Genomic DNA, 15,859 nt, shown 5'->3' with positions numbered 1-15,859 from the left:
ATAGACTATCAAAGGCATGGCTACTGCTCTTTGCCCAACTGTCTAGTTTCCAAAAGGGTTGTAGTGAAAGGACAGATACCAGAAGCTCTGGAGTTCCTCAGCAGGAGGGCTAGTGCAGGAAAGAGTATTAAAAGCATCTGGTGAACTTTGGAAGAAAATATATTCACAGTGAGAACAATCTTGACTTACTGAATTTGGATTGCTCCAGGCAGTGGAATAGGAAATAGATGTCTTAAATATACTCTTTAGCCACTTGGATGAGGCCACTTAGCTAAGAATCATTGCCCTAGGTTGTGCCTTTCAAACTTCAGTGGGCAAGAGAATTATCCAGGGGGCTCATCTAAAAATTCTGATCCATAGAAGTGGTGGTAGAGCCCAGGAAACTAAATATTATCAAACTCTTCTGCTGACTTCTGAGACTAGGGCTCAGAGGCCACCCTTAGAGGCCAAGGCTTTGCCTCTCACAGGGGAGTTATTTAAAATGACATCCAGTGACACCATTACCCACCAAATTCATCTTTAAATGGCTTCTGCACCTTAACTGCAATTTAATGATTTATTCCAAGGCATTCAGGAATTTCTTGTCGAAAATTCAACGGACATTTTTTAAATTCTTTTTCCACTCTTTTTCTTTCTTTTTTTAAAAAAATTAATCAAGGGATTTAAAGATTCAAAGAATTCTAGAATTTGATACAAACAGAGAAATAGAATATAAGAGGGCTGTCTCCCACACTTATCCTGCATCCCCATTTTCTTTGTGCCAAGGGCAACCATTCCACCCTTCTTACCTGGTTATTTTACATCTACATTTACAACTAAATAGTATTTTTCTATTATATTATTTGCTGATTTTTCAATCATAGTCATTACTTGTTGAGTTCCTTTCTGTCCCCATCCCCCCTTGCATGAGCAACTTGGTTGTCCTACTATCCCTATTCTCCCAATATACTCATGTCAAAATTTAGATTATTTACATATTCCTGTATAGTTTTTTTCTAGACCTAATAACTGACTAATTTTAAGTGCTTCATTTAGTGATTTTATCATCAATTCTTCTCCAAACACTTAACCTCTTGCCTAAATTTCCTCTCAATCTGTCCTGATACATCTGAGACATCATCCCTCGTATCTTGCTGGAGACATCCCCTCTCCCCCAGAGCTTTGTAACCTGCCCCAGACTGGGTAGTTGGTCTCTGCCCTGCTGTACAGTTGTCTTCCTGGGATCCTCTGCCCTGACTTGTCATTTTATTCATGTCCAGTGCCGTAGCTCCTGCATCCTGTGCTGTACATCTTCTTCATTCCTTGCTTTATGCTCTCGTTTTGGAAGGACATATCCACAGCTTCCTGCATGGCAGAAGCAGAGAAGATGGATGGTTTGAAAATATGCATATCTGAAAATGCCTTTAGTCTATCCTAAAAGGACTCCTTTATCCCACTTTAAACCTATCTGATATATCAAATTACTGAGTCTTTTGATGTTTTTATGGTACAAACTGAGTTTCATTTTATATGTTTATCTTTTACTTTTCATGTTACCATTTAAAATTCCATTATTTATTGGTTATAATAATTCCCACATTGTATGCCTATTTTCTTTGCAGTTTCTAAATTGTTTTGCTATTATCTATTCCCATATTATCTCCATCTTTGTAAGTTTATGGCTTTTCCTCCCAAAATCCATTTATTCTAATAAATTTTCTAAAATAAAACATTCTGGGAAGGAGTGAAACATTGATATTGCCTTCTCTCTGCACTCTCTACCTGAGAGCACCATAGTTGATTCATCTACCTTGACCTCTCAAAATAGCACTGACCACTGCTACCCTATTTTTCCTTCTTGAAATATCTTTGATTTGCTTCCAGGGTGGCATTCTTTCCCAGTTTGTCTTCATCCAGGGCTGTTCCTTTGCCGTCACACACTGAAAAGCTCATCATCCTTCTCTCCCTATATTTTATTTCTTTTTAATTTAAATTCAATCCACCAACATACAGTACATCATGAGTTTCAGATGTAGAGTTCAATAATTCATCAGTTCCATATTACATCCGGTGCTCATCTCATCTCATGCCTTCCTTAATGCTCATCACCCAGTTGCCCCATTCTCCCACCTGCTCAGCAATCCTCAGTTTGTTTGTTTTTTTTTCTAATTAAGAGTCTCTTATGATTTGTCTCCTCTCTGATGACTTCCCATTCAGATTTCCCTCCCTTCTCCTATGATCCTCTGTGCTGAGGTATTATTCCACATATGAGTAAAACTATATGATAATTAACTTTCTCTGATTGACTTATTTTACTCAGCATAGAACGCTCCAGTTCTATCCCTGTCTATGTAAATGGTAAGTATTCATCCTTTCTGATGGCTGAGTAATAGTCATATATATATAAAACATCTTCATCAATTCAGCTGTCAATGGACATCTGGGCTCTTTCCTCTTTCCACAGTTTGGCTATTGTGGACATTGCTGCTATAAACATTAGGGTGCAGGTGCCCTTTTGGATTGTTACATTTGTATCTTTGGGGTAAATACCTAGTAGTGCAATTCCTGGGTCATAGGGTAGCTCTATTTTTAACTTCTTGAGGAACCTCCATACTGTTTTCCAGAGTGGCTGCACCAGTTTGCATTCCTACCAACAGCACAAGAGGGTTCCCCTTTCTCTACATCCTCACCAACATCTGTTGTTTCCTGTTTTGTAATTTTAGTCATTCTGACTGATGTGAGGTGGTATCTCATTGTGGTTTTGATTTGTGTTTCTCTGATGTTAAGTGATACAGAGCATTTTTTCATGTGTCTTTGGGCCATATGTATGTCTTCTTTGGAGAAATGTCTATTTGTGTCTTCTGTCCATTTCTTGACCAGATTATTTATTTTTTGGGTGTTAAGTTTGACAAGTTCTTTATAGATCTTGGATATTAGCCCATTCTCTGATATGTCATTTGCAAATATCTTCTCCCATTCTGTAGATTGCATTTTAGTTTTGCTGACTATTTCTTTGCTGTGCAGAAGATTTTTATCTTGATGAAGTCCCAATAGTTCGTTTTTGCTTTTGTTTCTTTTGCTTTTGAGGACATGACCTTGCTGCAGCTGAAGTCAAAGAGGTTTCTGCCTGTGATTTCCTCTAGGATTTTGATGAATTCTGGCCTCACATTTGGGTCTTTCACCCATTTTGAGTCTATCTTGAATATATGGTATAAGAAAATGGTCCAGTTTCTTTCTTCTACATGTGGCTGTCCAATTTTCCCAACACCATTTGTTGAAGAGACTGTCTTTTTCCATTGGTTATTCCCTACCTAGACTTTAAATGCCATGTTCCTTCAGGTTCAGTTTGCCCTCTCTTTTTTTCATTCTTTACTCTTCTCAGTCAACATTATGCTTTCCCTTCTTTCAACTACCATTTACTCACTGATGAGTCCCACAAATATATATGTAATTATCTCCTCTGAACATCTCTGTACCTCTCAGCTGATCTTATTACATAGATATCTCACATATATCTCAGTTTCTGCATTTCCCAAACCTGGCTCATAACTTGGTTTTCTATTAACCGTTATCTTAATAAATAGTGCTGTACAGTGTCCTATTGCTTAAGTCAGGACAGGGACCAACAGTCATCATTGGCACCTTCCTTTTCCTAAAAGTATCCCCTGTGAGGTTGCTTTTACACCCAAAATCTCTCTCAAATTTTCCCTTCCTGCCATCTGCATCGCTGCCCTTCTGATCATCTTGCACCTAGGTGAATGTATGAGCTGGCCAAACAATCCTCTCACTTTCATGTTTGTTTTTCTCTTAACTTTTCTTCACAGGGCAGCCAGAGCGGTCTTTCAACCTACAAGGACTGTCACGTCATCATCACATCTCCTACAACCACCACCTGAACTCAACCCCTATGACCCTTGCAATGTTTTTCCATTGCTCTTTCAATAAACATCCAAGTTCCTAGCATGTGCTGCTGCCCATTTCCAACATCATCCAAAAGCATTGCCCCTCTTGCTTTCTTTATTTGTGTCACCCACACTGGCTTTCTTTTAATTCCTCCAAAGTGACAGGTTCCCTTCTGCCCATTGAATCATTGTCCATGCTCTTTCCCCTGTAGGAACATTTTCCTCTTGCTCCTCCTCATTCATCAATTAACACATTCAACTCAATTGTTACCTTTTTTGGAGTGCCTTTTATGACCCCTACCCCAGATATCTCTGAAGTACCTTCTAGCTTTCACAAGAGTATGGAGCCATCCTTCAGGTCACTTGACACAACTTTAATTATATATATTTATCTGAATTATTTTTATTAGAATCCATCTACTCCATTAGACTACATTCTTTTCTCTTTTTTCTTGGGGAGAAAGGATGTGAGCATGCAATGGGGAAGGGAGGAGGGAGGGAAAGAGAAAGGGAATTTTATTCAGGCTCCATGCCCAAGGCAGGGCTTGGTCTCACTACCCTGGGATCATGACCTGAGCCAAAATCAAGAGTTGAATGCTTAACCAAGTGAGCCACCCAGGTGTCCCCATTAGATCACATTCTTGAAGAAGACTTAACTTCATATTCGAGGGTATCTGAATTTGGCCTACTCCACTGTCATGTGGTATTCCTGAGAGCAATGAAAAGTGTTTCAATGGCCCTTCTAGGGTCTTACAGAGACAAAGAAGCCATGTTTCTAGGTCATTTCAGTCTTCTTAAGCCACAGTCATATAAATACAATGACTTGATAAAAGAAAAAGATAATTAAAGCTATGTCTCAAGAGTGGACAGAAGCTTAATGGTCATATTAGTTTCTTAGGGCTACCAAAATTAATTACCACAAACTGGGTGGCTTATAGCAACAGAGGTTTATTCTCTCATAGCTCTGAGGCCAGAGGTCTGAAATGAAGGTGTTGTCAGTACTGCAATTTATCTGGAGGCTCTGGAGGACAATCTTTCCTTCCCTCTTGTAGCTTTCCTGTGTCTGTCATACTCTAGCCTCTGCCTCCACCCTTCCACAACCTTCTCTTCTGTGTCTGTATCTGCTTTTCTGTATCTTATAAGGAAACTTGTTCAATTTAAGTCCCACCCAGAGAGTCTAAGATGATCCCATCTTGATATCCTTAACTTAATTATAGCCACAAAGACTCTTTTCCTAATCGGGTCACATTTGCAGGTTTCCAGTGGGTATATCTTTTGGGGGCCACCATTCATCCCACTGCATGAGATGGCAGTCTGAGTGAAGAGACTCTCAAACTGTAGTTCTTAATGAAGGTACATTGAAAGAAAGTGAAGATTAGAGAAAAGCCAGTCATCCATCAGAATCTGATGAGAGGTACAGGAGCAAGGTGTGTGTGTGTGTGTGTGTGTGTGTGTGTGTGTGAGAGAGAGAGAGAGAGAGAGAGAGAGAGAGAGAGAGAGAAAGAGAGAGAGAGAGAGAGAGAGAGAGAGAGATAGAGAGAGTGGTGTTTGGATGAAGCTGCTCAGGTACTTCTATTCCCTAAAGTTGAGGACCTGTGTCTTACAGGGCAAATCTTATTCTCCTCTGGATTTGTACACTTTGTACTTGCTTATGGGGAGCTTGGAAACAGAGCACACTTTCATAATTTTTTAAGGTCATTCTATGTTCACATAGCTGAGGAGGTCTAAAGTAAAAGAAGCTTCTCCACTTTGCCACACATAACTGTGGTCTCCAGGACTCAAAAGGACTGTCTACAATCTAGGACAAGGTTGTTATCAAAAAAGACAAAGGCAGTCACAGTAAAGAATAAAAAGCCACTAGGTATAAACCAAGGGAAATGGGTATAAACTTGTGTCATGGAAGATTCAGTTTAGCTTTAGCAAAAAAATTGAGTTTTCATTAAATGTTTGTTGAATTTAAATTGAAATGTTAGTGAAAAATGTCCAATCTATGAATAATATCCTTTAAATTAAGGCAGGTTTTCAACCAGCCATTGTGCGAAGTTGTGGTCCTTCCCAAAAAATGATAAGAAAGACTCGACCATGCTTGGTCCATTGACCAACAGCATCAGCATCGCCTAGGAATTTAATAGAAATTCAGGACTGAGGCTTCATCACAAGACCTACTAAATCAGAATCTGACTTTGGCCAAGGTCCCCAGGTTATTCATATACATATTAGTTTTTGAAAAGCCTTGGACTAAATTAATCTTCCATACCTCTGCTTTTGTGGAAAAAAAAAATGAAACAGGTTTCAAATGAGCCACTCTGTAGCTCATGTGGATGCCTGGCTGGGTTAAAGCCTGCTCCTTGATTAAGATCATCAACATTAATTAATTCCCCAGGTTGTACCAAGATGGTCCTTCTGAGATTTTTGCATTGCCAACAGCTACTAGAAGGAATGCTACACCAAGCAATGAGGAGAATCTTCCAAAGGGAGCACTGAGGTTTCCTACTCTGTGGGGAGTTTCATGAAGCAGGAAAACAGGAGCCCCTTCTTAAGTAATGGTAATATTGGCTTCTTAGTGGAACTCCTTTTCATCTCTCACATACTGTATTACAGTTCTAAGTAATTTGGCTCCCATCCCAGCATCTGTCCAGTGTTTCTGAGTGCAGGCTGCCAGTCACTAGGACCCATGCAATCGTGTCACCTCTTCCTTTTAAAAATGGTTGCAGAATATAACAAAAGCCTGTTCTCTCTCTCAGAACAATGGCTGTGAAAGAAAGTTATAGGATTCTGTTTAGAATAACTGCACAGACCAACCTGGCTGAACTTGTTTTGTTTAGGAGTTAATCAAATCTGTATCATCATACAAACTTTTCTGCTTGCTTGGCCTTGTTTTAAAAACAATACCTTCTAGCTGTTGGGACTAAATCCAATATTACACAACACAAAGGTGAACCTTTTAGAAAATATTGCTCAGTATAAACATGAACAGTGGAATTAGGCTTCCAACACTAAGCATTTTCATCCTGAAGAATTGCTCAATAATTTTTCTGTAGTAGTCATAATTTTAATTAAAACATTTTAATCAGCATGTGCTTAGAGACAGAAGTAGAAAGCAATTCTAAACAAATCCATAGACGAGAAGAAGTGACAAAGGTCTATTGAAAATGGAGTTCTGGGATGTTGTTTTGTGGTTTGTTGAGATGAGAAACACTGCAAGTGAAAACAAGAAAGCAATATTTTTTGCCTTTTGACTTTGAAAATTTTCTGGACCAAGGCTTTATTCTGTAAGATAATAATAGAAATAGATTTTATTGTCATTCATTGTTCCTTAAGTTTCTGAAAGAAAAGATTTTTTTTTTCTGAAATGAGCAATCCTTGCTGAGGAACAAATAATTTCATATAATACCATTTCTAGAAATACTAGAAATAAATTATGTTCACATAACATATTTTAGTCCTCTGATTACCTTAAAACTACAGGAAAAAATGCATTTATAAACAATTTTTTAGTTACCATGTGTTTTGTCTTTTAAAAATTTCTGTATATTAAAATGGGACCCAGAACCTGGTTTTACAGCAAAGCAAAGAGGCTAGGAACCCAGATTTTATTATTAAATTAAACTGGTTTGAGTTTTCACTAAACCATTTGCTACCTGTGTGACCCTGGGTAAATTATCAAACCACTCTGTGCTTCACAGACCTCACTTTAAAAAGAGGGGAAAAAAAGAGAATTAATATTATTATTACAATACAGCAGAGCTGTTTTACAGATTAAATGAGAAAATGCATATAAAGTGATTGCTACAATGGCACTTAGTAAGTGATCAATATTATCTAATTACTATTATTTTGATCCCTCACATTACTTAATACAATAAACAAAAAACATGTTTATTTAAGTACAAATAAAGTTAATTAACAAATATATTTTAATAAATGTTATATTTTAGTTTCTGGTATCAAAGCTACATAATAATTTCTTTTAGACTTAATGCAAAAAAAATCCATTTTCCATAAAGAAAAAAAATTACCTTGAGAAAAGATAGTTTAAAGTTGAATAAAAGACTTTAAGTTGAAATAGAATTCAATAATTTAATTATATTCATTGTAGTTATATAAAGTTAATATAATTCAAGAATTTTACTTACAAAAATGAGATGCTTCCTAAATAAAATTTTTAAAATATAGATTATTAATACATTTTCAACATTTTCTATGTGTCAGACATATATTACATAGGATAACTCATCCTGTGTTAATCCTTGTGCTAATCATCACAACAACCTTATGAGATAGGTACTCATTTTATACATAAGTAAAGTGACAGGGGAGTAATGTAACTTGCTTAAGATCTCACAGCTAATAGTGGATGGGGCAATTTTCAAGCCCAGAAATCTGGCTCCAGAGTTGACCCTTAACCACTGTGCTATGGGACTTACCTAACATCTATAAATTAATAATCAGAAATTATTATTGAGCAATCAATATTACAAATGACTAACCCTCATATATGTATATCCTGACATTCAGTTAATTAAGGTTGATGTATTTACTATAGTTAAATAAAATAAGCCTTTTCCTAATTAAAGTAGATAGAATTTGATTTCTCTTTCCTCTTTATTGGGGGGGTTTCTGCCTTTAGTTTTGATTATGGTTTGCTTCCTCCAACTATCACACTTTCTACATCATCCTACTGTTCTTGTAGCATTTCTTAGTTTCAAACATCAGCATTAGTTTGTGGTAGTCTCTCTTCCAGGAACTACCACATGGACTCATACTTTTTGTTTCCCAAAGTCCTATCCTGACTCCTCAGCCTGGCCTCTCAAGGCTGCCCTCCTAAGATGCTGCTATAAGTTGAATCATGCCCCTCAAAAGATATGATGAAGTCTTACCTTTCACATCTCAAAATGTGACTTTCTTTGCAAATAAGGTCTTTGCAGACATAATTACTTAAGATGAGGTCTAGGAATTCATCACCAATTATGGGGAGATGAGCAGAGGGTTTTCCCTACACCTCCACCAACTCTCCAGACACCCGCTGGGTATCCTATTATTCAACTTAAATCTGACACTATCTACCCAGAGATGGTGCCATATCCCACAGGTTAGGGACTCAGTCCAACAAGACTGCCCCCCAATCCCCCCTCATATGTTAATCCCAAGCCCAGGTTATCACCTGTGCTTCTGATCGACCCACTATAAACCAGAGGTTCCCAAAACCCTCACTTTAGCTTCAATTAATTTGCTCAGCAGCTCAAAAAACTCAGGGAAACATTTTATTTACTAGATCCCCAGTTTATTATAAAAGGATATAATTCAGGGATAGCTGGGTGGAAGAGATGCATAGGTTAAGGTAAGGGGAAAGAAAGCAGGGAGTGGAGCTCTCATGACCTCTCCAAGAGTGCCACTCTCCCCAAACCCCCATGTGTTCACCAACCTGGAAGCTCTCCAAATCCCATCTTTTTGGGTTTTTGTGGAAATTTCATTACATTTTCATGATTGATCAAATCATTGGCTGTTAACAATTGATTCAACCTCCAATCCCTCTCCCTTCCTCAGAGGTGGGCAGGGGGTGGTGCTAAAAATTCCAACAATCTTATCATAAGGTTAGATCCTTTGACAACCAGTTCCCATCCTTAGATACATCTAAGAATCACCTCATTAACATTACAAGAGACACCTTACTGTCATCACAGGGAATTCCAAGGGTTTAGGGGCTCTACCAGAAATTGGTCAAAAACCAAATACGTACTTCTCATTATAAATCATAATATCACAGGTCATACTAGAGTAGAATGGGCCTTTAATCCAGTATGATTGGTGTCCTTATAAGAAGAAGAAAATCTGGATCCACACAGAGAGATACATGGGGGGAATGCCATGTGAAGCCAGATATAGAAACTGGAGTGACTGCATCTGCAAGCCAAGGAATGCCAAGGGTTGACAGTCACCACCAGAAAAGGCAAAGAAGAATCTTACTTAGAGTCTCAGAGGGACCGTGCCCTGCTGACAGCTTGAGTTTGGACTTCTGGTGAGAACTGTGAGAAAATACATTCCTGCCATTTGGGGCTAGCCACTTCGTGATACTTTGTTACTGCAGCTTGAAGAAACTAATACAGATGCTTCCAAGCTTTTTGGTTCTCATTTTTTTTATTCCTTCCACCCAAAACCCTGATATCTCATCCCTTTGGATCTAGGACCCGTTAATTTCCAAAATAGAAAATTATCTGAGAGTTAGCATGAGAAGGATAGAAACCAATGTAAATATGATACTCTATTTTATCAGACAATGTAGTTCATTTTCAAAAATTCCTTTTCCTAAGAACATTTTCTCATGTGCCCTCTAATTTAAAGAAGCAACTCTAATGTCAGGAATCTCAGGCTGATAGGAAACGGGGCAATACCAGAGAAAGTAGGAGGGAAGAGTCTTGGAGCTAAGCCCTGACTACTATTCTTCTTAAATTGTTTATTTAAATTCACAAGATCCATTTCTAAGCTCTTTCCCGGTCCTTACTGTGGTTAAGTACTGGGATCAGGGATGAGCCTCCAAAGTCTTACAAGGCCTGGACTGCAGTCTTTCTCCATACCTCTTCCCCTAACACTGTCTTCAATATACACAGAGAGAGCTGGGCCTCATTCTTCCTTCACCTCCTTACTTCAGCTTCCTTGACTTCTATTCTGTGGTAGTGGTCACCAGGCAGGACAACTTAACTATGATAACTTGACATTATCATAGTTCAGAATCATTTCCAAAATCCTATGTTTTAAAATACACCCCTTTGAATTCCCCAAATCTCTCATTAAAACAAAAAATATGCTTGTGTTATTCTGATTTCAAGCCCTCTACTCACTCCCTAGAATCTGAGATCACCCAGTTCCCCCTACACTATTACTTGCCTTCCCTTTACAGTCTCATGGCCAATCCTTCACAAGGAGCTTACCCTTTTTCCATGATGCCCTTGCTCCCTTAGCTTTTTTACTGGCATCTGCTTTGTTTTGAGCACAGGCTTTCAGGTAGGATTGTCTCTGGAGAAAGTTGATCTACCATTTCCTGTAATAAACATATGTTTATCCAACTAAAACCAGGTCCTCACACCCAGCATTCTTTTACATCATGAACCAATTCCTCGTCTGCTCCTTTTAGGATCCTGAGAAATTTCTACAATTTTGCTTGAAGCCACAACTTACTTATTCTTTTTATATTAAATATTTCTAAAAAAACTATTTGCATATGACAAAAATATATGCTGATTTCACTCAGAAAGTGAAATGGACTCTGTGGGAAAGGGTAGACCCTTGTATTTCAATGCCGAGTTGTTTTAGTAAATCCAGAAGTGATGAAATAAAGATGACTATAATGAATATTTCCAAGAAATTTATTTTTAAAAACTTTTTTTCACTCAAAAATTGCTCTTAAAAATCTGTAAGGACAATAAGGAAAAGACAAAAGAAGACAAAGAAGTACCACCTACGCTTCTTTGGATTCTCTTGCTCTAGTTGTGCTTGACACAGATTGGCCATCCATCTTCCTAGCACTCATCACACCAATGGACCTAAGTTAGCAGCTTAAAAGCTGCATTGCATGAGCATTCACATGTGGCTTGGCACAACTCTTACCCAAACCTGCCTGCTTGGTAATTTAAAAAGCAGTGTTTATTTATCTATCTATTTATTTATTTTACTATAATACTGCTTTACAGAACCGGCAGCCAAAGACAGCACCTGGAATCTTACCTCATTCTCCTTGGGATCCCAGCTACCACAGCTGTCCTAAAGTTTTCTTAGAGTGAAAAACATTGAGTAACTCCTCCAGTGCTTTTTTAAAACCACTATATACCATTCCACCAAAAAAAAAAACAAAAAAAAAACCAAACAACATAACAAAACAAAGCAAAACAAAACAAAACAAAAACACACAGCCTGCATGTACTGAGTGTTGATATGCTGATTAGAAAAGAGAACTCTGATTCTCTTTTCTTGTTTCTTTCTTTCTTTCTTTCTTTCTTTCTTTCTTTCTTTCTTTCTTTCTTTCTTTTCTTTCTTTCTTTCTTTCTTTCTTTCTTTCTTCTTTCTTTCTTTCTTTCTTTCTTTCTTTCTTTCTTTCTTTCTTTCTTTCTTTCCTTTTACCTATCTTAGGTATTTCAAATATTTTGGAAAGAGGGAGCAAAAATCATTAGCTAATGTCCATAGAAACAGAACAGAACTTGTGGGGTAGGGGGGAAAACAGGGGATTTGAATAAGTAATTATTATATTAATTCCAGAATAAAATGTATAGTCAATAAAATTGAAAACTCAAAGATTTAGGTAGCATATAGATCATGAGACAATTTATAAACTGGTTGATAATATATCTCATCAGACAGAAACAATTTCTTCCAAGAAAAGTAAAATGGTAGATGTTTCTGTCCCTTTTCAATGCTTTGCCTGGTATGGAATGAATTCCCAAGCTCAGCATTTCATTAAGATATTTTGTGGTTATGAGGCCATGCATGAAAAATTCTAAATTTGTTTAAGCCATTTTATAATGCCAAATATGTATCTTAAGTGTATACATTTTTCATTCCAATTTTTTTATATTTGGAATTTTGTATTTTATTTAGGTAAGAATTGAAAACTGGTTTGATGTTTATGATATGGATGGAAATAATAATGATGGTCACTATTAGGCACTGACTTATACCAGGCCATCCGTGAGAAACATTACAAGCATTGATCATTTAATTCTCCAACAAGTCTATAAGGAAGTATTGTCAGTTTCCTCTTTATCAGCTGAGGAAACCAGGTCTTTCCTGGTTTTTCTGAATTTCTAGGGATTTCTAGCCAGTAAATGTTGAGATTTGGATCCACATAACCAATCTCTGGAGCCCATACTCTCAACAATGACATTATCTTGCCTCCATGCCCATGGACAGAGAGCCAAAGCAATGGATTTGGATTCAGTAAAAGACTATCAGTTTTCTCTACATGTTACCAACCAGTTGATATTTTTAAAGATTTTTTCCAATGGAATTGATGGCATTTTTCACTCAATAGTTTGCTTCTTGCAAACCTACTAGATCCTCCATGAACAAGAGTTTCTCTCTTTTTAAATTTTTCTTCTGATTTTCTTTTTTCGAATGCTCTCTGAAAATATTCACAAATTTAACTTATTAATTCACTTTAGAATGCCTTGATATAATATGAGTTCTTAAAAACAACATAAAAGTTGAACGGTTAAACCAACATCTGATTTGGGCTAGAACTTGAAGATGTGAAAAGGAATGCATTTTTCAGTCTCCTAGTTTTGCAAATAAACAATTGTTTTTCTTATCCACTTTTACTAATCTATTGGTTTGACAATATACTGCTGAGAGAACAGAATCTGAAAGAAATTTTTAGCTTTGAATCATCAGTGGAGATCTTTAACTCTTATTGGGTTTCCTTGGTACAGGTAGGTCTATCTTTCCATTAATTTTAAACCTTTATGATTGTGCTGACTCTTCAAAATATTCTACAATTTACATGTTTTTGTGTTTAAGTGAATGCTTCCAGAGTACCGTCAGCATCCTGAACTTCATAAATGCCTATCGCAAGAAATTTTATGACTCTGATAACCTCATAGGTGAAAAAGTTTTCTGAATGGTGGAAAATTCAGCCAAAGCCTAGCTTCCAGGTTTCCTATTCCTTTTAAAACTTGTCTTTCTTTGGTAAGGGTTTTGCGTATCGTTTATCTCATACTGTCAAATAAGGCTTAGAGATATGCTACAGAATCTGTTTGTACATGTCAGAGAAGATGGTAATAAACAGTTTCAGTTTGTACTGGCTAAGGGAATTAATATAGGGACACCTGAATGCTTGATAAATATGATGTGGTAAATATATTCTTACTAAGTCTTTGTAATTACTAAAACTTGGATTATGTTTTATTTTTTATTTTTTATTTTGGATTATGTTTTAGTAGAGGTATTATACAGTAGTATTTGGTGACTTGCTTTTAAAATAGTGTGATTAAAATTTATCTTTAGTCTTCATGGTATAATCATGATACATCAAGACTAATGCTTTAATTTTTCCACAAACTTAAAGTAATAATCTCCTGGATGCAGGCTATTTTTGGCTGGTATAACATTTCCCAATTATCAGTAAAATATTTTCCCATGTAATTTCATCATCTTTGTCACATATACCCCTATGCTTAGAAAAAGTAATTAGTGGTTAACGAAAACAATTGGCTCATTAAGAAAAGAGAAATTCCCTCCAAGGGAGTTTTAGGAAACATGGAAAGATTTTTAAGTCTATCAAATTCATGCAGTTGCCTTAGTTTAGACTTCCTGTACAATCCCTTTTAGATAAGATGACGTCTTTGTTGCTACATAGAAGGAAGAGAGTGGGGTTGGGTGGAAGAAGGGAATGTAAAAGGGATGATTTATATATCAAATGTAAAGAAATTTCATAGCAGGATTGGTTGTGTCCCATGTATAACACTGGTTGGAAAATTATATTAGGGAAAACATAGCTTTTTCTAAGACATCATGACAATATAATATAATATGCTGTCATGTCACAATTATGCCATGTAACGCCATTATTAATTATGACAGTAACAGAAACTGGCTACTTTATATTAAAATAATTATATTTTTTCCTCTTGCATTTGTATTGGTTTGCTATGACTGCCATAGCAATACTATAAACTGAGTGTTTAAATAACACTCTGGACTAGAATTCCAAGATAAGTGTCTGCAAGGTCAGTTTCTTCCAAGGCCTCTCTCCTGGCTTATAGAAGGCCATCTCTCCCTGTGCTTTATGTGATTATCCTTCTGTGTCCTAATCTCCCCTTCCTATAAGGACACCAGTCATATTGGATTAAGGTTCACCTTAATTGACCTCATTTAACCTTAATTACCTCTCCGAAGACCTTATCTATCCAAATACAGTCACATTCGGAGGCACTGGCATTCAGGATTCAACATATAAATTTGAGGGACACAGTTCAGTTTATAACACTATTTAAATATTTATATTAACTTTGTATATAGATTTTTATTTAGCAAGCCTTTCTGTATCCTTCATATTTCCTATATATCTCATGTTTCAGCAAACAGGATATGTTGCATTCATAGAAAATCCATTTTATACAAAATAATTGTTTGATCATAAAAGAAATATTTATTAGATGATAATGTCAGTCATATATTAGATATTTGAAATATTCTCCCAGACATATTTTAAATATTTTATTTATTTTTATGTGCTTCAAATGGTCTAACCAAGCCCTCAAAAACATAATGTTAGCCCATCACACATATTTCAATATGTAGGTACCAGCTAGTTTTTATGTCCTAAAATAAAGTACTTAAATACCCATTAAATTTTTAAAATAAAATTATAGAAAACTTTCTCCTGAACATGTTCAGAAATTAAGTAGAATAGTTATATGATGGACTTACATGCATGTGCATGTTTGTGTGTGTATATGTGTTTGTTTTGTATAACTATAAAAAGGTACTTGGATTTTAGGTCTCAGCTAAAAAATTAGCATATTTAATCTTATTTTTAAGTTAATTTTAGTATGCATTAAAATATTGGTGCTAAGTTTATTTTCATATATTAACAATGAAACTTTGACATGTAATAGTAAACAGTTTAAACAGCATAATTTCAAAAGAAGTAAACTTCAATTATTATTCCTTTACAAATCTGTTATCTTTTTTCCTTAATGTAATAGCCAAATATTTTATTTCATGTTGTATTCAAACCATATAAACTTCAAAAAATACACTTAAAAAGTTTTGTCATAAACTTGGACAGGTTACAAATTCTAGGGAGATAACCTTCCAGCATATCCTGCAAAATTTCTGCACAAATCTTGCTATCCAAAATACCTCTTCTTTTTTGATTAATTTTTATCTCTTCTATAAAAAGTGTTTATAAAACATTAATGGGCAATTTCACTTCAGTTTCCAGAGAGAGATTTCTGCTGCATCAGATCTTATATTTGCCACAGTAC

This window comes from Canis lupus, chromosome 22, assembly GCF_003254725.2.
Source record: "Canis lupus dingo isolate Sandy chromosome 22, ASM325472v2, whole genome shotgun sequence".
NCBI classification, from domain to species: Eukaryota; Metazoa; Chordata; class Mammalia; order Carnivora; family Canidae; genus Canis; species Canis lupus.
The sequence above is the reverse complement of the archived record's forward strand: the minus strand, read 5'-3'. Positions refer to the sequence as shown.